Source organism: Salminus brasiliensis, chromosome 1 (assembly GCF_030463535.1).
Source record: "Salminus brasiliensis chromosome 1, fSalBra1.hap2, whole genome shotgun sequence".
Lineage (NCBI taxonomy): Eukaryota > Metazoa > Chordata > Actinopteri > Characiformes > Bryconidae > Salminus > Salminus brasiliensis.
The window spans coordinates 86,753,613-86,775,123 of NC_132878.1; the positions used below are offsets into that span (position 1 = coordinate 86,753,613).

A 21,511-nucleotide genomic window follows, 5' to 3' on the forward strand; every position below is an offset into this window, starting at 1 on the left:
CACCTCCAAATCTCGGAGGATTATTATTATTATGAAATATTAGGCTTAACCACTGCCCGCGTCGGTAAATGACACTCATTTATCTGTCATTTAGTATTTTGTTGACCCATTCTGACTGTTTTCTTCCGGGTTGAGGAGGTGGGCGGGTTTCCTCCGGCTCCTCCTCCGCCGAGCAGCGGCGCTCACTCAGCGCTCCAGCCCGAGCAGAGCACCAGCAACGCGGAGTATCCGCTCTCTGTCTTCGCCTGCTACACTTCACGATTACCGCCAGTAGGAGCGACCGGGCACGGCCAATTTTGGAGGTCGTTGTTTCTTATTGAAGGCGATAACTAAATTAAGCAAACTGCTGCCGGGAGCTGTTCTCCGAGGCGGGGAATCACACGGTCTGCTGGGAGGTAGCTAACGCCGCCGCCACCACCACCACCGCTGCCGCCACCACCACCGCCGCCGTCTCAGGCTGCATGGGAGCCCCTCGTTCTTCGTCGGGACGCGGCTAGCTAGCAGGCTTCCAACCCCCTCCCCTCCCTTCCCTTCTTCCCTTCTCTCACACTTATCAAGCTAGAGCCAGAGACTTTCAACAGACCCTCGTCGGACGGATAACTATCTAGCTATACAGAGCGTGTAGCGGTGAGCTCGGACGGACGTCCGTTATTCGGGGAAGCTTCTCGGCGGAGGACTGCGCTCCTTTTCTGTCTGGAGTGAAGAGACATTTTCTGCTCGTCCGCTGTAGAGCTACTCACAGAGGGGGAGGAGGAGGTGGAGAAGGTCGGAGGGAACCGGAATGCGACTTTTCCGACGTTTGTGAGCTTTCTGGAGAAGGAAAAGACCTGCACATTCACACGACATCTCGGTAACGGTATGTGTCCGGAGGGGGTGGCTGTTGTCATTTTACAGGAACTTGTGCTGTAGCTTAGCTAACTTGTGACTCCACTGTGGATTTCTGAGCGTTTAGCTGTTTACTAGATTATTAATGACTTGCTAGCTTATCATTTGTATTCCAACTTTAACTAGACAGCCAATTATGCACCATTAACATCCTTAAATATGTTCACTTTCAGTTACACTCTGTGTCCAAATATTTATGGACACCCCTTCTAATGCATGCATTCAGCTACTTTAAACTGCACCCATTGCTGACACCCCCCCCCCCACACACACACACACACACACACGGCCTGTCTGGTCCCTGTAGAGAAGTATTGCCAGTAGACTAGGACTCTCTGGGGCAGATAAACGAGCTATGGCACCATGCGTAATGTCAGGCGTGGGCTAGAGGGGTGTAGTAAAGCCCCCCAGCATTGAACTGTGGTGCAACCGTGTTCTCTGGAATAGTGGTCCCCCTTACCTTACTAACATTCCGATTGTTGCTGATTGCAATCAAATCCTCACAGCCGGAAGTCTTCCCAGCACCGTTCAGACAGGGTTTTAATACCCTTCAAAGAAATGGTGAGTCTGCAGTTGTCCAAATACTTTTGTCCTTATCGTGTATGTCTGTATATCTCATTGTATTGTATATGTGAGTCCGTCACGTTATACAGGTCTGCTCATGGTATCAGTATGGACCAAGTGGCGCTGGTTAAGGAGTTTCCCTGTGTTAGTGTGTCTCTGCTAATAGACTTAAGAGCTTGATAGCGACTGATGACATGACAGGAGAAAGCAGGCAACCGGCCTTCACCGCTGAACACCAAAGCTTGCCAGGATGTACAACACGGCCTGCACCGCTCAATAAGTTGTCAGTCAGGCTTACAGAGTATGACAGCCTCCGAGCGCAGCTCTGGTGGGCACTGCCAGCATCTCTGGGCTTGATTACATTTGGAGCTGTGCGGACGGGGCGGCTTTGAAGATCCGTTGGCGCGATTGATGATTGATCGTGGAGTCGGAAGATGCTCTTATGTCTCAGTAATCACTCCAAAGCCCATTAGGAGATGAGAGAGCGGAGCCGGCAGCTGATTGGCCCCAGGAGCCTGCCAGCCAGCCAGGATGGAAGCTGTAAGGGCAGGAGAGGCCAAGGGAACCGAGGAAAGGGGTCTGTCATGTTTTCTCAGAGGAGCGAGAAGAATGGACCATCCATTATTTATCCACTGATCCTTTGCTAGGCTTCTTCCCCTTAGAGCCAGCGGTGCAGGGTGAGCTTTGAGAGGAAGCTTCCGGGCTGTTGTGTGAGTGTGTGTGGTTGTTATTTTGGGGTAATTGGTTGGCCAGGTGTCATGGCCAAAACAGGACCCACTGGGGAGGAAAATTCCCTTTAACTTAAAAAAGGGTCACCATATGACACCGCTTCCATCAAGGCATGTTGATTATCCACCACGTAGCTCAGGAAGAGCTTCATAACTGAGTTTGAATGGAGCGTGATGTTGAAGTGTTTGACTGAATTGGCTCCTCTGAAGCTCAGGCCTTGGCTGCATCTGAAGGAAGTGAATCATATTCCACAAAACAGGGGCCTTAAAAACACGGCCTGCTGTTTCCCTCCCTCAGCAGGAGTTTTCGCAGCAGCCCAGCAGATGCACATCCTCAACATTAACGGTGTTTGTGTGTGTGTGTGTGTCTAGTGACCTCAGTATGTGAGTTTTTACACAGTGAAGTGACTGAGTGACAGTACAGTACAGAGCCAGCACAGAGTCAGCTGTGCTACTTTCGAATGCTATAATTGATCAGAATCAATTGGAATAATATTTACTGAAGGATGCAGCAGTTTCTTAGGCCACAGTAAAACTCTCATGCTGTTTTCCAGCAGAATTGTTGGTGTTGTTGTCTGTATTAGAGGGAAATCCACTTATATTTTTCAGATTCTGAACATAATTAAAGTTTTGTAAATGTGTAAACAGCCATTCAGAGTGGTTTGGTGTGAAATGTTCGAGAGAACCTTACAGAGTCAGAATTGTTCGCAGTGGTGGTGATCAGAACCAGATACCTTCTAACAGAAGGTTGATAAATGAGATGATTAAAAAGCAGAAATGTCGCCATACCAGAAATACTGAAATTCTATGATTTCTAATACCAGATTTGATACCGCAACAAAAATAAACTAATAAATAAATATAAACTAGATTTTTTTTTCAAGCAGCAAGAGTGTGATGAAGTCTTAGGTTAATGAAGTGTGATAGTGTTTTCTTCTCTTCAAATAATAAAAAAAATAAAACTGTCACAAAAATCTAGTACAGATCATCTGTACAGTGGCATAGCATTTCTATTGCAGTGCCCCATTGCCTGAAATATGAAAAAAATGAATGCTAATAGCCTGGGTGTAATAAATAATATGACAAAATGTTAATATTAAAAAAAAAAAAAACCCAGCCTGGGCATAAAAACTTGCTGATTGGCGCACTGAACTGGTTTCCAGTATCAAGTCCAGCATTGGCTCATAACCATGAAGTGTGGTCTAGCGATCATCATATGTCCGTAACAGCTTCCTTTCATAAACACTCAGCAGGGTTTTGACTGCTGACCCGAGCCGTGCTGTACTTCGGTATAGAGATACTTCTAGGTATAAGTAGGACGAACCAGCGCGGTGCTTCTGTTGTTAAGAAAACCACAGAGGTTGCTGCAGGCTCTTTTTCCGAATATCATTGGTTACGAGCCCTGAATGCAGTTCACTAACAGTAATGCTAACGCTTAGATGAATCTCGCTCACCTTGAATTCTGTGTACAGACCTGGAGGTCTGTCTTTGAGGTGCTTAGATAAAGTTTGAGGTGTTTTCTCATTTCGTTCTGAATACTCACACATTGTTTGCATACTGATCCCTGATCATCCGACTCAACTCCCGACTCCTTCTTGTTCTTCCTCTACACAAATATTTTTATTCTGAGGCATTATTTTCTTAAAAAGTGCAGAAGATTTGAGAAGTTGGTCATATTTTTCTATTTAATATATTTCCAAAGTGTACCAAAAATAATGGAATTGTGGTGAAATTTGAGACTGCATGATTAATTCGCTTCCGAATCAATTGTAATCAAATGGGGAATGTGTGTGAGGTCTGGGATTCACACTCCTAACATTGCAGTGCAATTTGTGCATGTGTGTGAGAGGTCATTTACACAGTGAGTATGTCTGTGGTTGTGAGTGTCCCATGAAGTGACCGCTGAACAATGGTGCCATTCTACGACTCTGCCTCGCTGCTCCCTGGGTTTGGCCGAATATGTGCCGGGACAGACACACACACACACTGCAGATGGAGGAGATCGTGTTCCCGCCGGCACCTGGCATCACGGAGCACAGGAATGCCATTGTTTCCATCCAGCCGACTCACTTTCCCGGACACGCCGTAGCAGTAAGAGGGTTGAAACTGAATTACAAGTCATACGTCTAACAGGATAGGCAGGAGAGTGCTTTCAAGAGCCGTAGAGTCGACGAGAGCCATTAGCGTGTACGGCAGGAGTGGATGTGAAGGTGGCGGTGGTGGAAGGTAGGAATCGATTATAGTAATACTCTCTGTGCTCATTTTTTTGGGCCAAACCAACAATTGGATGTAGAAATATGTTAGGTAAGACAGTCTAACCTTGTTTGTTCTTGGTCTTGTTTATATTAAACCAGATCAGATCATCCCATGGTTACAGATGCCCTGGAGTGTGGAGCTGTATTTGTCCTGGCAAAGTTGAATAATAAGAGTGGGGTGCGTGAAAATGACCTACCGTGAGCACTATTGTCCAAAACCCCCAAAACTGATTGATAAGTCCTCTCTAATAAGAAAAGTAAGGAAGTAAAAGTAAGGATATATATGGATAAGGATATATATATATAAAATCCATCATTCCAGACAGTACAGTTTTACTGCTCCACAGCTCATGGGCTTTATACCCTTTATACCCTTCCAGCCTTTATACCCCTTTATATCCCTCTAGCCTCTAGCCTACACCTGGCATTAGGCATAATATATATATATATATATATATATATATATATATATATATATATATATATATATATATTAAGATAAGACTTAATATAAGTATAAAGTATATAAAGCCAAAACTGTGCATGAAATGTATGTATTTATTTATAAATAAATAAAAAATAAATAAAATAACTGGGTGCTTAATAGGTTTGCAAAACCACTTCTAAGCATTTTTCTATTTACTATCGAAGAACAACTCAAAATACTCAATAGTACGGCAGCTTTAAAAGACTGAGCTGTCTCTGCAGTCTTTAGACCCCCCTCTTTACGCTTTCCGTTGATTGATTGCGTTACCGCGCACCGTGCACTGTGAACATTATTATTAATCAATAATACTAGTGCGTGTTTTTCCTCCTCCACCTTGACCTGTCATGAAATAAACACACCAGCTGCCTCACTGTGCCTGCAGGCTAAAATAAAAGTGTGGGTAAAAGTATTGGGACACCTGCTCATTGTTTCTTCCACATTAAGGGTATTATAAAGAGTTTGTCCTGCTTTTGTTTGTTGAACCATCTCTACTGTCCAGTGAAAACTTTCTACTAGATTTTGGAGCACTGCGGTGAGGATTTGATTGCATTCAGCGACAAAAACATTAGTAAGATCAGGATGTTGGATGATCGGCACCCAACCTTACCCCCAAACCCCCCAAATCATTCCAAAAGTATTGGCTGGAGCACCATCCATTATTCCAGACAATAGAGTTTTACAGCTTCACAGCTCAGGGGCTTTATACCCCTCTAGCCTACACCTGGCATTAGGCATGATGGCAGTAGGTTCATGTTTATCATCTGTCTACTCCAGTTCTATCCAGTGTTCTATTCAGTTGGCAAGCTGTGCGCATTTGCACATCTGTGTCAGCACTGGGTGCAACTTCAAGTAGATCAATGTATTCATTAGAAGGGGTGTCCACAAACATTTGGACATTTGATGTAAGGATGGCCACCTCATAGTTCAAAGATTTTGTATTGTCCTCATCTTCCCGTGTCTCCAGTACTGCCAGGATTTCGCCCCCCTCCTTCAGTGTGGATGTCTGAGGTGTTACAGGAGACAAGTAGTCCCACCCAGTTGTCACAATCCAACCAAATCTCGATGGATAAAATCACATCCCGTCTGTAATTATTTCCCCCATGTATATCCTGTTTCACTCAGATGTTCGCCACGTTATTGAAGGGAATTTGGTTTCTGATTTCCAATTGACTTGATTTAAAAAGCGTGGTGTCAAATTGAATCCAATTGGGTCATGGTGATATCTGAGAATCTACAGAATCAAATCTACGCCTGCAGACGGATTTATACCCCTGCTGTTCGGCCGTTACCAGAGGTGGAGGCACTGCGATCTGAGTGGCATTCTGTAATAGATTTGATTAAGTCTTGCCAACTGGCACATTCTGGAGCACTTTGATATCGAAGCTCAGGTTGAGGCACGACTCTGAAAAGGTGCTGATTGTGTGGATAAGACAGAAGGGACCCGTTATCTGCAGAACAAAGTGCTGGAAACAAATCATGAGCAGCCCGACACCAGGAAAGTGATTTGGTTCGTTTTGGTTGAGTTGCACCAACCAGGCAGGCTCATTATCATATCTAAATTGGCCAAACACTTGTGTGTCTTAAGAGTTTTCCTGGCCTGCTTTAGCTTTTGGATGCAAGCCCTTCCGGTTAAAACTTCTGAACAGTTGTTCAAATTAAGAAGTTACCAAAGAGTTTGGCATCACTTGGCGATCACACTTGCTTTTATAGGAACGTCTGTGGTCAAGTTACATCTTACTTCTCTTCTGGCACAGGAAGAAGTTACATCAGCTTATGGTTACAGATGCATGCTCACTAGTTCCCCACTTTCTTGGTAGGGTCAGACAGAGGCCCAGATGTAAGTTAGAGCATAGCAGTGGCGCATGGTGTGCCTTGATGTGACCCCAGTATGTGCGCACAATGTGTCTGAAGCTAGTGTTTGGTTTGCTATGGCTGAAGCTAGAAATGCACCACCTGATAACCCTAGTGAGTTTTGGAAGCTATAGTGGAATAGCGGCGATGGCTTGGCATAAAATCAATTCTATTAATGAATGTTCAGTGACTGCCATAAGTTGCCCTTCTTGGTTCTCCAGCTCATTTACATTTTCTAAAAGTCCTTGTTATAGTGTTCTTCGTCTTGCTGTTGTTGGCTGCATTTAGCAGTAACACTTGCACTGCTGTGTTGTGAATGTAATGAATAAGCTAGCCAGCTAGTGTGGCTAGTTATTGTTACCTAGATAGTTGCCTAAGACAATAGTGATGGAGAGTACCACATCAACCTCTGCACCTCTACGACATGAGTGTTCAGTGGTTGTTTAGTAAAGGCACTGGATCTATGTAGAACCATGACAACGTTAACTGACTGGTTAAATGGTTCCTCTCTATGGTAGAAAACATCTTGTTGATGGTTCTTTTTAAAACCTTTTAAAACTGATCTAGGACTTTCTCTCTATCCAGCACCAAAAAGAGGTTTACTGTTGTTGCTTAGAGTGTAGTTTCAGCAGTCATGTGTGCTGTATTTCCAGATATTTGTGGACATACCTTCTAATAAACACACTCAGCTATTTTAAGTTGCATCCATTGCTGACACAGATGTGCAAACACACACACCTCTCCAATCCCTAGTAGTTGTCAATGGTCAAAAGCCGATCGGCACCAAGAGCCCTTCGAGCTCGGCTCGACCCGCCATCCCTCAAAATCCATGGAAGACAAGCGTCCAGGCTTTTTTCTGTCCTGGGTGTCCGAACGGCAGTCGCTCGCTGTCTTCAAACCCAGACTGAATACCCACCTCTTCTGAGAGTACTTGGGTGAATAGCAGAGTGCTCCTCTTACTGACTTGTGTTTAGTAGAGTCTAAACTTAGAGGTATCTTTAAATTATTAGCCTATTTAAACTAGCTGAGGTTTTTCTTGGGTAAATAGCAAGTAGCATTTAGCAAGTCGCTCTGGATAAGAGCGTCTGCTAAATGCCTTAAGTGTAGTTGGGGAGCTAGGGATGAGATGGGGTGGTGACCCTCCAACATCCTGACCTCACTAATGCTCTTGTCATTGTCTCTTGTATTCATTCAAATCCTCACAGCAATGCTTAAATGTCTACTAGAAATCCTTCCCTGGATAGTAGAGACAGTTACTACAACAAGAAACAATAAATGAGGAACTGTCCAAATACTTTTGTCTAGAAAAATATTGGACATTGACATCAACCCACAATTTCAACATCAGTGCACAGTGTTCAGGTCATTACCTCCTGCTGGTTTAGTGTATGTGGACTTGTCCCTGAGAGCCACCGAGCACATGTTCTAGTGCTATGATTGTTTGCAAGCTTCCAGTAAACAAACATTGATGTTTTCCCCAAAGCTTCCTGGACCCGCCTCTTCCTCGCGGCAGTCACAGTATCGTTCAGGGATAAATAATTGCAGCAATAATAAGTAATAATGTGCCTATTAAGCTTTAAGCAGACAATAGACAACATGTGTTTTGACGTTAAGAAGCAAATAATAAGGGAGATAAGTGAGTGTGCTATTGGTAATGTTTGTTTTTGACAGAGGAAATGGAGCAATAAATGGATTACTAGTGGGGTCTCGCTTCCTCACAGAGGAGGAATCTAGTGGACTGGACCAGTGTTGGAGATCTTGGAGGTCTTTCTACTGAACCAAGACTTTTCTTTTAATTTGACTAATGGACATGTTGACAGACATCTTCCCCTGTCTCTGCTCTCTGCCATGCTGCTCTGTAATTAAATTAAAGCTCATTAGGCTAGATTTGATCTCTAGCATGTTGGACAGCGGTGCACGTTCTCCATCATTAGGTGCCCTATCAGCAGCTGTGACATCATTTTTTCATTTTTTTTTTTCTTTTCTTTTTTCTAAGCTGTTGATATCTTGACCCTTCATCTTGAGACGTCTCTCCTGGGGGCCGACCTGCCCTTCGGCGAACGCGGAGACATTAACAAGACAGCTTAACCTCCGAGGTTTGAGGATTGTTCTAGCGCAGAATCTGCGATTCCTTTGTGAGCTTGATGATAGTCCGGCCCTTCTGACCGGCTCTTATCAACGTTTTCCCACACAGTCGTGCCCTGTCTAGCTCATCAGCAGAAACGCCCTCTTTTCTGTTCTCCTTCAATTCTCACCTTTTTTCTCCTTCCCTTCTGCCTCTCAGGAGAGGTTCAGTCATTTTAGATGAAGAATAATTAAGCCTTCAAGTGCAGAGGACCTAAATACTGAATGCTAATTGTCTGATCACTGTCACTTGAGACATTGATCTAAATGGGAGGTGTGTGTGATAGGGATTCATATGAAAACACAAAGAGGCCATGATGAATTGAAACAGCCGCCTTAAGTGAACAGGCTGGGGATGCAGTGTAGAACACACATGGACATTATTTTCATATGTTAAGAGCAAAGCAAGCAACTACGGTTTCAGATATTTGATGATGAAAGCCAAAGGGCCGTCTAGGTTTGTGTTTGTCCAGCATCACAAGCAGAAATCTCAAAGTTGTTTCCATTGTGGATCTGGATGAATTAAAACAAAGAGGGTTAAAAAAAACTAGTCGGCTGCTCTACTCTGCCGTTCTTGTATCTCTAATATGATCTGGACTCTGAATTAAACGTAACTGATGAGCTCGCCATCTTCCCCTGAAGGATTTGTTTAGGCTAGCAGGCCTATATGGAGGTTGGCATGATGGTGCAGGGTAATGTGTGGTTCTGCATATGTTTGGCTTATAAGTACATCATAAAACCTTTGAGTGGAGCTCATATTCTGTTGTTTATTGTTGTTTATTAGATTAGTGAATGTGGAGAACCTTTTGCATTTTTTACAGTCATGATTCTTCATGGGACCAAAAGTAGTCTTGCTATGTCATTGCTCAAAGATCCATTTGTAGCACTTTTCTTTTTAACAGTGCAGTACGTAAACTATAAACCTAGGTTTCTCCTCGGCGTCCCCAGCCAGTGCAAGGGTTTGTTGAACCAGCACTTTTAAATGAACATAATGAAGTATTGATTAACTAAGCTAAGTGTTGGATGATACGCTATATGCACCCATTGCTGACACAGATGTGCAAATGTGCACACGTAAGCAACATGTCTAGTCCCTGTAGAGAAGCATTGCCTCTGGAATAGGACTCTCTGGGGCCCAGAATGACTCAGTGGTCTAATGTGCTGCTTCTGTAGCCCGGGGGGTCGCGAGTTTAAGTCCCGAGCCATGCCGCCTTGCCATCAGCATCTGGAGTCATAGACAGCACAATTTGTCTCCTCACTATTAGCTGATGTTGGCTTGCACCGACATCTGTTAAGCTTTCCTCTGAGAGTGTTGGCTGCCTGCCGATGCCACACAGTTTTCTGTCTTTGCGTGTATCGGAGCACCAATAAAAGGGGGTAAATGGCATTCTTAAAAAGAATATGACTTTTTTTGGGATGAATTTGGGAGTTGGGGGTGAAGGGGGGTAGGGGGTGTGATCAATCAAATCCTCCTTCCCTGGACAATGGAGACAGTTAGTCCAACAAAACAGGATAAACTTTTTTTTTTAATATATCCTTGGAATGAGCTGGTGTCCCAATAATTTTGTCAGTTTAGTGTAAGCTCATAAAAATGGGCTCCAAACAAGTGGAGCTTCAGAAAGGCCCAGAGTTGTGCAACCTGTACTTATGGTGTTGAAGTATAAGCAGTCTTTTATGAGTGCTATGTGACGTGATGGTAATGGACATCTGTTGAATTGCACAAAGAAACCAGAGCTTCAGTGGAGAGGCTCAGTAACTCAGTAAGTTGCAGCAGTGTTGTTTGGAGCAAAAGTATACTGTGAAGAACCCATGCTGACAGTTTGACATCCCTGCAGTTTTTATGTATGAGGGTGAGCGCGTGCCTTCTTTATACCCTGCTGCTTGTATCGCCACACCACATGCGCGCATGTGCGGTAGAAAGAGCGAGATGGATGGAGAGTTCGACAACGCTCCTGGCTTTCTCTCGTTACAGATAGTGTTCTGTGGAAATGGGTCATCTTTTGCCAAGAGGGAACAGAGCCAGGCCTGTCTAAAGAAGCTGAGCTAGGAAGCAGCCAGCCCACTAACAGCCAGTGTAACACAATACCACAGGCTAACAGGCTAGCACCTCTACCCTCCATTCAAGGAGCAGCACGGGCAAAGATCTATCAAACTAACTCAACCCTCTGTATCCCTGCGGGGACTGTGACAGGTCGGACTTTGCTCACAGTGTGAGGAGGTCGGCTGTGAAGGAGTGGAATGTAAAAGTGACCTGCTGAGAAGACTAGCCAAGCCCCATCTTGGCATGCTTTTACATATTGCACTGCTTTTGCATTATGGTTTGTTTAAGCCATTAGTGAGGGGTTTCGAACACACTAGGCTGAATGAAATTAAGACAGATTAAGGAAGGTTATGGTTACAAACCTATGGACGCTTTGGTGGGTCATCACATTTCTGAAGAGAGAGAGGCTGGACAGTAAATAAGAAGTATCTGGCCAAGTTAGAACAGCGTACGACCGACCCTCAGACGTTGTAGTTGTGCCTATAAACATCAGCTCTAATTGGATTAGTAGTGGAGTCTCGCTTCCTCACTGTGGAGGGTCTAGTGAATTGAACCAGATGGTGAATTCACAGTGGTGGAGATCTTGGAGGTCTTTCTACTGAACCAAGATTGTTCTTTTAATTAAACTAACTGCTCTCTGCTTTGGGGTGGGGTGGCGGGGGAGGGAGGTGTGGTGTGGGGGGTCAAACTGAATGTCACCACGTTTCTGAAGGGAGGAGCAGGACATTTAAATAAGACATGGAAGGCATCTGGACAGCTTAGAACATTGTATGACCCTCAGACATTTTAGTCACGCCTATAAACATCACAAAGTAAAGAGGCCCAAAAACAAGACGCCTTTAATTAGCGTGGACTTGTGGGCCTACTTAAAGAGGACTAATCCCAACAGCAAGTTACTTCAGTACAGTGCAGCACTGATGGAAAAGTAGCACAGCCTTCATTCAGAGACAGAATGTGACTCCTTTGGGTTTTGCTATTTTGACAGGCACGTCTCCTGAAGAAAGATTAAAGTCAGTCACAAACCTGAAAGCCACAAAGGTTTCTCCCCAGGATTCCTCTTTGTGTTTTTTGCCCTTTCTTCTCTTTGAGAGGATACATTGACTCTGAGGGTCCTACAGTCATTTGGTAAAATGTTTCCATTAATGTCAAAAACCTTTTATTTATGTGTATATATACGTATACATAAACATGGAGTAAACAGGCCCAGCTGATCAAGGATCAAAGCGAACCAGGGTGCGTTTATACTCGTCAGCTTTGGTTCAGTTAAAAACTAACCCTGGTGGAATTGCTCTGTTAGTGCAGTTCGTTAGAGTAAGTATGAGCACTGTCTTTCGACCTGTGGTGCGGACCGAGACCACCTGAGTATGAGCGTTTGGAGTATGAACACAATACGAACCACACTCTGGACATGAGGACACAAGATGGTTGTGGTATAGGCGTTCTTGCAGCTAGAGTTGCAGCTAGACGCCTTGGTTTAGCGGAGGTTAAGACTGCAGTGGTGGCTCAGCGGTCAGAGCTCTGGGCTATTGATCACAGGGTTGTGGGTTCGATACCCGGGCTCGGCTAGCTGCCACTGTTGGGTCCTTGAGCAGGGCCTGTCGCCCTCTCTGCTCCCCGGGCGCTGGAGTTGGCTGCCCACCGCTCTGGGTGTCTGTATGTGCTCACTGCCCCTATTTCCATATTGTGTGTGTGTGTGTTTGTGTGTGTGTTCACTACCACAGATGGGTAAAATGCGGAGGACACATTTCGCTGTAAATAGTACAGTGACAGATGTGCACCTTTACCTTTACCTGTGTCAGTTTGGACGCAGCTACAGTCATGTTCAGTTTTACAGCATCTGTTGTTCCGTGGCAATGAACAAAGTAACGTGTACACAATCACAAAAGTGCTCAACTGCTAATATCAAGACGATGGGATTTAATGTGCCAGGTTGAAGGGTTACATTTTAAGCCTAATTGTCCTGCTAGTTATTGTGTGGAAATATGGTAGCATGATTTTTTTTTTATTGTTTTATTGGGTTAGCCATGTCCTAAAGATTAGATTAGTGGCCTTAGGACAGGAAGATCGCTGATCAGTCCCCTGGACTGGCAAGAAGTGTATGTGTGGGGGAGCAGGCATGGCCTGAAGATCGGAGAAGTGGGCTTGGGAACGGAAGGCCGTCTGTTAGATTCCCTGGACCTGCCGGAAAGGGGGGTGAGGGGAGTGAAGGAACAGCGCCTTCTCCTCCCCCAACAGCTGGGGTGCACTTAGCCAAGACTCTGAACTCTGAACTGTGATCTGACTGTCAGACGTTCAGATTTTTATTTTAGTCGGACTGCCATTAGTGTGTAAACCCCTCGTTCCAAAAAGCAAATGCACATTCAGGGATGGATAGGACCTTCACCATATTCTTGCTAGTAGCTTGGTTATAGTGTTTTGGACATTTTTATGGTATGTTCTGGTTCGACTCGTCACTGCAGGACAATACAAAGTTATTTTGGCTGTTCACTTTATCCTGTCATTAACATTTCCAGGATGACTGTCCCCACATTCCCAGGCCATGAGGCGAGGCGTCATTGAATTCTATGGGCATCACAGTCACTAGATCACAACCCACTTAAACACATATGGAAGATTTTGGACAGGATCACCATACCAGTTGAGAAAATACCGTAGGTACCTGCTTCAAGGACTGGTAGAATCAATGCCAAGGCTCATTTTAATCTGGCAGCTTGTGATGGCCCAACACCTTACCAAAGACACTGTATCGTCGCTGTCCCGCAAAACCCTGTATCACCATTTGAGCTATGTTTCACTTTTGGATGTAATATAAATCTGACAGTTGTTGTTTACATTGTGTCAGATTTTCAGGAACAAAAGACCAATAGAAATGCTTCAAAAGGCCTTGGAATAAAGTGTGTTACATTAACTTCCATTAAAATGGAAGTCATTGTTTTTTCCTTCAATGAGCCACAGTTTGTACATCAGAAAAGTCAGGCTGAAGTTTATTCCTTCCAAACCGGTCTCGATGGGATGTGATGTTCACAGAAGCCACATATTGAGTTGAGGCTTGGACTGCTTACTCATGCTTGCTGAAGCAAAAAGAGGTGTCACCATTTCTAAGGTCATCTCTCCATGCTGGGAAGTTTGGCTCGGGTTACTGGTCAGTGTTGCATGTAAAAAGATCAAGTGGTGTATGTGTGGGGAGATCATGTGTATTAGCAGAACACTCTAGTTCTCTAGCTTCTGTGAAATGAGATTACTCCAGATCTCCATCCTTGATGTGATTTTCTCAGTTCATGCCTCAGTGCCAGCCCTGCTTTGTGCAGGTGTTTGAGTTTGAATCCAATTACTCGCAGCTTCAGAATTTCGGTACCGCTGATCAGCTCAAGACCTTAAAATATACCAGAGTCTTTAACCCACGGACGTCTGGTGCTATGACTGTTTGCTGTGCTGTTTATGCCTTTCATTTACATATAATCCACTCTGTATTGATGGGGCTGAGTATTAAGGATGCGCTGATTTGGGAACTGTGACCAATGTTGTTATTAAATATTTCTGTAAATGTATCTGCTGACACCGATGCACATGGACATGTTTATAAATATGCAATAGAGTACATTTATTATATAAGTTCTTCTGTATCAATAGCGAGTGCACTATATGGACAAAGGTATTGGGACACCTGCTTATTCATGGTTTAAGTAGTTTATCCAGCTTTTAATGGAGTAACCGTCTCTCTCCACTGTCCAGGGAAGACTTTCTACTAGACTTTAGAGCACTGCTTTGAGGAGTTGATTGCATTCAGCAACAAGAGTGTTAGTTAGGTCAGGATGTTTAATGATCACCTCCCCAGCTCATCCCAGAAGTATTGAATGGAGCACCAACACCCCATCCCAGAGAACACAGTCCCACTGCTCCACAGCTCAATGCTGGGGGGCTTTATACCCCTCTAGCTCACGCCTAGCATTAGGCAGCATGGTCCAATAGGTTCATGTTGATCTGCTCCAGGGAGTCCTATTCTATTGGCAATATTTCTCTGCAGAGATTAGACAAGCTGTGCATCAGTCTGTGTCAGCAACAGGTGCGACTTAAAGTAGCTGAATGCATCTATTAGAAGGGGTGTCCACAAACATTTGGACATATAGTGGATGTGACTTGTGAGTGGTTGCTAGCCCCCCCCCCTCATAGAGAGTGGTACAGTGTGAAGCAGCTCTGCAGACACGTAACAGGCTGATGAGTAAGCGCTATCCCAGCGATGGTGCCGATGTGGACTAACAAAGATCGGACACACCTTAACAGTTAGTATTGTCATGTCGTTGCTTGCATGATAGCGGACAGTTCACTTTGTGCTCCACGTCACACAGAAAGTGACGGAGTACATCATTTTTTTTTTCTCATACAGAAGTATAAGTGGGGTCATAAAGATCAGTAAAGCCATCCCTATGTTAATATATGCAAGTTTTTCCACTATACATTTCCATACAGATATTTGGCATAGATGTGTGTGTATTATAAGATTAGAGAAATTCTGAAAATGCAGGATTTTTTTTTTTTTTTTTTAATGTGAGACTGTAGCTCCTTCATTCGTTTCAGTGAGAAAATTTTATACAGACTATAAGAAGAGCTATTTCAGTTCATGTAACCCATGGGAAACTTTGAAGAGTTAAAGTTATGTTCAGTAGTTTTACCTCAAAAAGGGGGCAGCATTTGAAGCTGCATGCCAAGTGCTTTAGGCTTTAGTCTAGAGCCAAGTTTGTTACTCTCCATGCACTCGTCTCTGGACTAAAGCCTAAAGCACTTGGCATACAGCTTTAGTTGTATTTCTGTTGTATGGTGAGAGAGAGAGCTAAAAAAAAAGAAATAGAGCACCAACTCCTGAGGCAATGTAGTGCTTGACAGTGTCATCTATACTGGTGTATGAGTGTAAGACCTTGCGTATACTGGTGTAAGACCAGTATTGACTCTTCGTTTTAATGGAAACTAATGTTATTGTATGGTAGTTGCTCGTTGCTTCAGGCTGTGTTAAAATACGTTACTGTAAAGTTTCTCTGTGCATGCTTCTGTACGGCTAACATTTACAACACTGTGTGTATTGTAGTATGACGTATACCAAAAATACCACTTTAGGACATTTTAGAGGTGGGGGACCAGCATAGTTTGCTGATTTCCCTGCTTTAACACACCCACTCGCAGCCACTTGAATGTGATGTGCTTGAGCAGGAAAAGTGCACAGCTGTGCAGGAATTCAGCCCTCCAGGACTGCAGTTCCCCACCCCTGATTTAGGGCCATTTTAACAGACGAATAAAAGAACAAAATGATGAAATCCGCTTTGTAGGATCTCTTGCTTTGATATAATGCTGAATAATGCTGAATTTTATCCCACTTGTGCTGAATTCAGTCAAGACTAAAGAGAGTTAAAGAAAGGAAAGCAACTAAAGCCACGGTCAGACCGGGTTTGGTCAGCGAATTGATGTGAAATGTGAAATTCACACATTTCAATGAGCGGCTGATTTTTAAGTGTTCTGAGATCTTTTATAATCCCTTGCCAGACTCCTCTGCATCCCCCACCTTCTTTCTGAAGGCCTCAGAGAGAGATACTTGGACACCACTCACTTCAACAATCCAGAGCAAACCAGAATAAATGTCTGAGGTTTAAATAAGACCGGCTTCTCCAAAATCCTCTCTGACCCATGTTTTAATCGTCTGCAGGCTGCAGCTGATTCTAATTTTGGACTTTTTAAGTGTTAATAAATGTCTGTGTCCGTACTGTCGGTACGGAGTTGCAGCATTCCCTAACTAGCTAAAGCATTTTTATTGACCAGAAATTAAGAGTGTGTGTGTGTGTGTGTGTGTGTGTGTGTGTGTGTGTGTGTGTGTGTGTGTGTGTGTGTGTGTGTGTGTGTGTGTGTGTGGCCATTAAGTTGAAAGGTTTTATCAGCTACTTATGTGGAGAACAGGCCAAAGGCCTTGTTTGGACTTCTAGCAGTGTGTTTCTGTACTGCAGGTGATCTCTTCCATCATTGGAGGCCTTAACGATGTGTCTCTTGTAAAAACTTGTATCATGATAATGATAAAAAATGGATTATTATGCAGCCCTATTACTTACCCGAGATATTTGAGAGTCAGCTGGGCCTTGCCTGAGACTTCTGTGTGTGTGTGTGTGTGTGTGTGTGTGTGTGTGTGTGTGTGTGTGTGTGTGTGTGTGTGTGTGTGTGTGTGTGTGTGTGTGTGTGTGAGAGAGAGAGGGAGAGAGAGAGGCTGCCTGCATGATACTGTCCTGCAATTCCTTATGTTATTTATACTCGCTCATGCTTGGCCCTGCCTGTGGCTGTGTGTAGGGGCTCTGACAGCTTGTCCTTCTCAAGGGAGATGCATCCTCTCCATTTCTCTCTCACTTCTCTCTGTGTGTGTGTGTGTGTGTGTGTGTGTGTGTGTGTGTGTGTGTGTGTGTGTGTGTGTGTGTGTGTGTGCGCGCCTGGCTAGCGTAGAGTTGGCAGATGCTCATGTGTCTAACATGCTGCTGCATGGTGGGTAGGTGCCACGCTGAAGTGTTTGTGCATGCTGTGATCCTGATTGATTCTCTCTCTCTCTCTCTCTCTCTCTCTCTCCCTTCCTTTGTTTCTCTGTCTCTTTCTCTCTCTCACTCTGTCTATCCCTTATTCATGTTCTCTCAGCCCCCTCTCCGGCTCCCTACTACCTTCCCTCTACCTTTTTTCTCCTTTGCTGCTCTTCTATAAACGTTTTGTACTTTTACAAGATGAATGCAGCAGAGCATTTGTTCCACTCGTGTAAACCAGTACAGTCACATCTGTTCTACCTGGTTTGTGCTGGTCCATGAACAATATATGTTCAGCGTGTTTCCAGTGAACACTGCCCATCAAGCGTTTGCCGTGTTGACATTGTTACTAAAGTGAACCAGACGGTGTGGACTAAAACATACCTACTTCATTTAAGATTTAAAGGTTTAAGAAATGGTATTGTTTTTGTCATTTTGTGTAAAGTGGTGTTGTTGTACAGGGCAGTGGTGGCTTAGCGGTAAGAGCTCTGGGCTATTGATGACAGGGTTGTGGGTTCAATACCCAGGCTTGGCAAATGCCACTGTTGGGCCCTTGAGCAAGGAGCTTCACCCGCCCTGCTTCCCGGATGCTGCAGCAGTGGCTGCCCACTGCTCTGGGCAGGTTTGCTAAATGTGTGTGTGTGTGTGTGTGTGTGTGTGTGTGTGTGTGTGTGTGTGTGTGTGTGTGTGTGTGTGTGTTCACTGCACTGCAAGTCTTGAAAATGAATCCGAAGGCCCATACATTTTTAAAAACCTGCTCTTGTTACCATAGAAGATGCTTTAAGGGACGTGAAGCTGGACATTGCAAAAAGCTAAGAGTCACATATTTCCATAAAGCAACATTTGCTTTATCTGACTAATACAGTTCCTCTAACTGAATAGAGGGTGTCCTCAAACTGTGTATCTCTGAGGTCACACCAGTCTAGTTTAGAGGCACTGAAGTGGACTGTTTTTATCTACCTGTAGAGATAAAGCTCTCTCAGCAGTTACATGCAAATTCATCCACTGAAGCCAGGGGCAGGACTTGCCTTGAAGTAGTACAGAATTTGGATGCAGCCAGCAACATCTCGGTAGGTTCTTTTATAGTCAGTCATGGCTGTATGGCACTCATTGAAGCCCTGCTATAATCTGAAAAGCATGCTAGATGCTTATGTAAGGTGACACATTTGGATTTCTTGTTTTGCTTTGAGTTTTGGTTCCTTTAGTCAGTCTCCAGCGCCTCCAGAGCCTGTACAAGGTTAATTTACCCCATGCTTTAAACGGACCTACATAAGCCCAGTTTAATATTCCTAATGCATGTCTGTAGACTTGCCCTGCAGCACGTACAGGTAGTTTTCCATTTCTGTGCTAATGTTAGGTTAAAGTGTAATACATTTGCTAATAGCAAAATACACACCTATGGAATAAGCCATTTATTGGAAAAAAAGGAAAAGGTGAGTGTGTAGAATCTTCTGAAGATTGTAAATGTATTGGTTAAAGCTTTTAATGAATGTAAATGAGTCATTCTCAGGACTAGACGCCTTTGTGAAGATGTAAAAAGTTAATCATTCAGCTCTGCAACAACCATCCAACCCAGTCACGTTCAGGAATGTGATGGAGGTTGAAGCAGGAACCTTCTATTGCGCAAACGAATGTTTTCACATCAGATATTTCTGTGCTTGGCACCACGCCAGGTATGTTTATGGCAACGTTTGTTAACTAAGAATAACTCAGAAACAGAAAGTCGGAACAGGGATGAAATATTGAGCTTGATGAGCTTGAGCTGAAAGTACAAATGTTTTTGTAGGCAGAGAAGAGGGAAGATAATCTTACCTCTGTTTGAACTTTGCGGTCAAACTTTGCAACTTTGATGATGTCACTTCCTCAAAACCAGAGTAGAAGGATCAAACCATTCTTTTTTATTTTACAGGGGGATACATGGCAGTGTTACGGGGTTGAATTGAAAGGCATTGAAGTATTGGGACACCTGTTCATTCATTGTTTCTTCCAAAATCAAGGGTATTAAAAACAGTTTATCCTGGAGTCTCTACTGCCCAGAATGGCTTTATACTAGATTCTGAAGCATTGCTGTAAGGATTTGATTGCATTCAGAGACAAGGACCTTTGTAAGGTTAGAACGTTGGATGAGCGCTGCCTCATATAGTCAGCAACTCCCCAAGTAAGTATTGAATATATATATATATATCTATCTTGAATACTTAAGTATTGAAAGGAGCATCATCCATCATTCCAGAGAACACAGTTCCACTGCTCTACAGCTCAATGCTGAGGGGCTTGATACCCCTCTAGCCCACACCTGGCATTAGGCATAGTGCCAATAGGCTCTTGTTAATCCGTGCTTTTAATAATCTACATGAATGTGATGTAAATCAATTGGGAGATGCCAGAATGCTGGTAATTGTCAGGAAGCGTGGAAGACCTTTTAAATGTTTTTCATTTATTAAAGGTGTTAATCTGCTGCGTAATGTGAGTCAGGTACATTTAGTGATTTTCCTAATTGAGAATATTAACCAGATGTCTTAAAAGCTTAAAGGGCACCAGATCCTTAGAATCACTCAAATGTGTTACCTCCATATGTGCTCCTTCTCAAACTGTGTGTCTGTGTGTGTCTGTGTGTGTCTGTGTGTGTCTGTGTGTGTCTGTGTGTGTGTCTGTGTGTGTCTGTGTGTGTCTGTGTGTGTCTGTGTGTGTCTGTGTGTGTGTCTGTGTGTGTGTCTGTGTGTGTGTCTGTGTGTGTGTCTGTGTGTGTGTCTGTGTGTGTCTCTGTGTGTGTGTCTCTGTGTGTGTGTCTCTGTGTCTGTGGTATAGGTGGTATGTAAAGCTTGCTGAGATGCAGGTGTTTTTGTAACATCTGTAACACTGAACACATGTTAAGCACTCACACACACATTAAAGCGCTGTGCTTTGTGGACCAGGGTGCTGAATGACTGAGGCTCAGAAGAAAGTGGTGCAGCAAAGGTTAAAGCAACAGTTGAATTGAGGTTTCAGATAACAGCTCGAGTGGAGCGCTCTGCTCTGTTTATGACTCAAGTCTTCTGTCTGTGTGACTAATACAAGTTTGAGTGCTGGGTTTCTGCCAGCGTCAGACAGCTGTTATTCCGTGTCGTCACTAAAACTAAAAACACTCGGGATGGTCCGCGCAGGGGCTATATGTTGTTAAGACGTCTGTGCCGTTTCAGCTCTCAGAGGTAATTCTCTTTGCTCCTTTCGTCTCCATAGCAACTTACCTTCTCGGGTCACTCCCATGGCTCTTCGCCAGTGCTCATTAACTTTGCTCTGCGGTCTTGTGTGTCGGGATGCACAATATGCTGTTAATGCAAATGTTTTCACGACACACTGTGATGTGATGTACTATGAGACAGAAATGAGCGAGCACTGTGAGCTTTTTACCGTTCAGCTGATGTTTGGGTTGTTGGATGGATCAAGACGTTCACATGATCCGACAGTGAAGAAGAGCAAATGAACAGTTTTGTAGCAAACCTTTGCTGTCTGTCTGTCTATCTTTAGGCCTATCTCTCTGTCTGTCTGTGTTTCATCTGTAGACCATACATCTATAGACATATCTGTCTATAGGCCCATCTGTCTGTTTGTCTATAGAACATCTATCTATCTGTCTGTAGACCAATTTGTCTGTTAGTCTGTGTGTAGCCCAAGCTGCCTGTTTATCTTCATCTGTAGACCCATCTGTCTGAAGGTCTGTCTGCCTGTAGACTAATCTCTCTGTCTGTTTATCTTCATCTGTAGACCATCTATCTATAGATACATCTGACTATAGGCTCGTCTGTCTGTCTGCCTGTAGACCAATCTCTCTGTCTGTTTATCTTCATCTGTAGACCATCTATCTATAGATACATCTGACTATAGGCTTGTCTGTCTGTCTGCCTATAGACCAATCTCTCTGTCTGTCTATCTTCATCTGTAGACCATCTATCTATAGATACATCTGACTATAGACTCGTCTGTCTGTCTTTTTTTTTTAATCTGGAGACCGCCTTTCTGTAGACCATCTTTCTCGTCATCTTTCTATGTTTGTAAGT

At 43.9% G+C, this 21,511-nt stretch overlaps 1 protein-coding gene across 2 annotated transcripts in view; it reads left to right on the top strand.

Annotated features, from left to right (window-relative positions):
• The first annotated feature begins 203 nt into the window (after nucleotides 1-203).
• Nucleotides 204-21,511, top strand: part of galnt1 (UDP-N-acetyl-alpha-D-galactosamine:polypeptide N-acetylgalactosaminyltransferase 1) — a 155,251-nt gene continuing 133,943 nt past the window's right edge. The window contains exon 1 of one of the 2 annotated variants that reach the window (XM_072692097.1): nucleotides 204-856. The gene's annotated coding sequence lies outside the window, so the exon portion shown is untranslated. Of the gene's footprint in view, nucleotides 857-4,316; nucleotides 4,404-21,511 lie in introns of those variants that run through there. The other variant, XM_072692107.1, reaches the window with a different exon arrangement.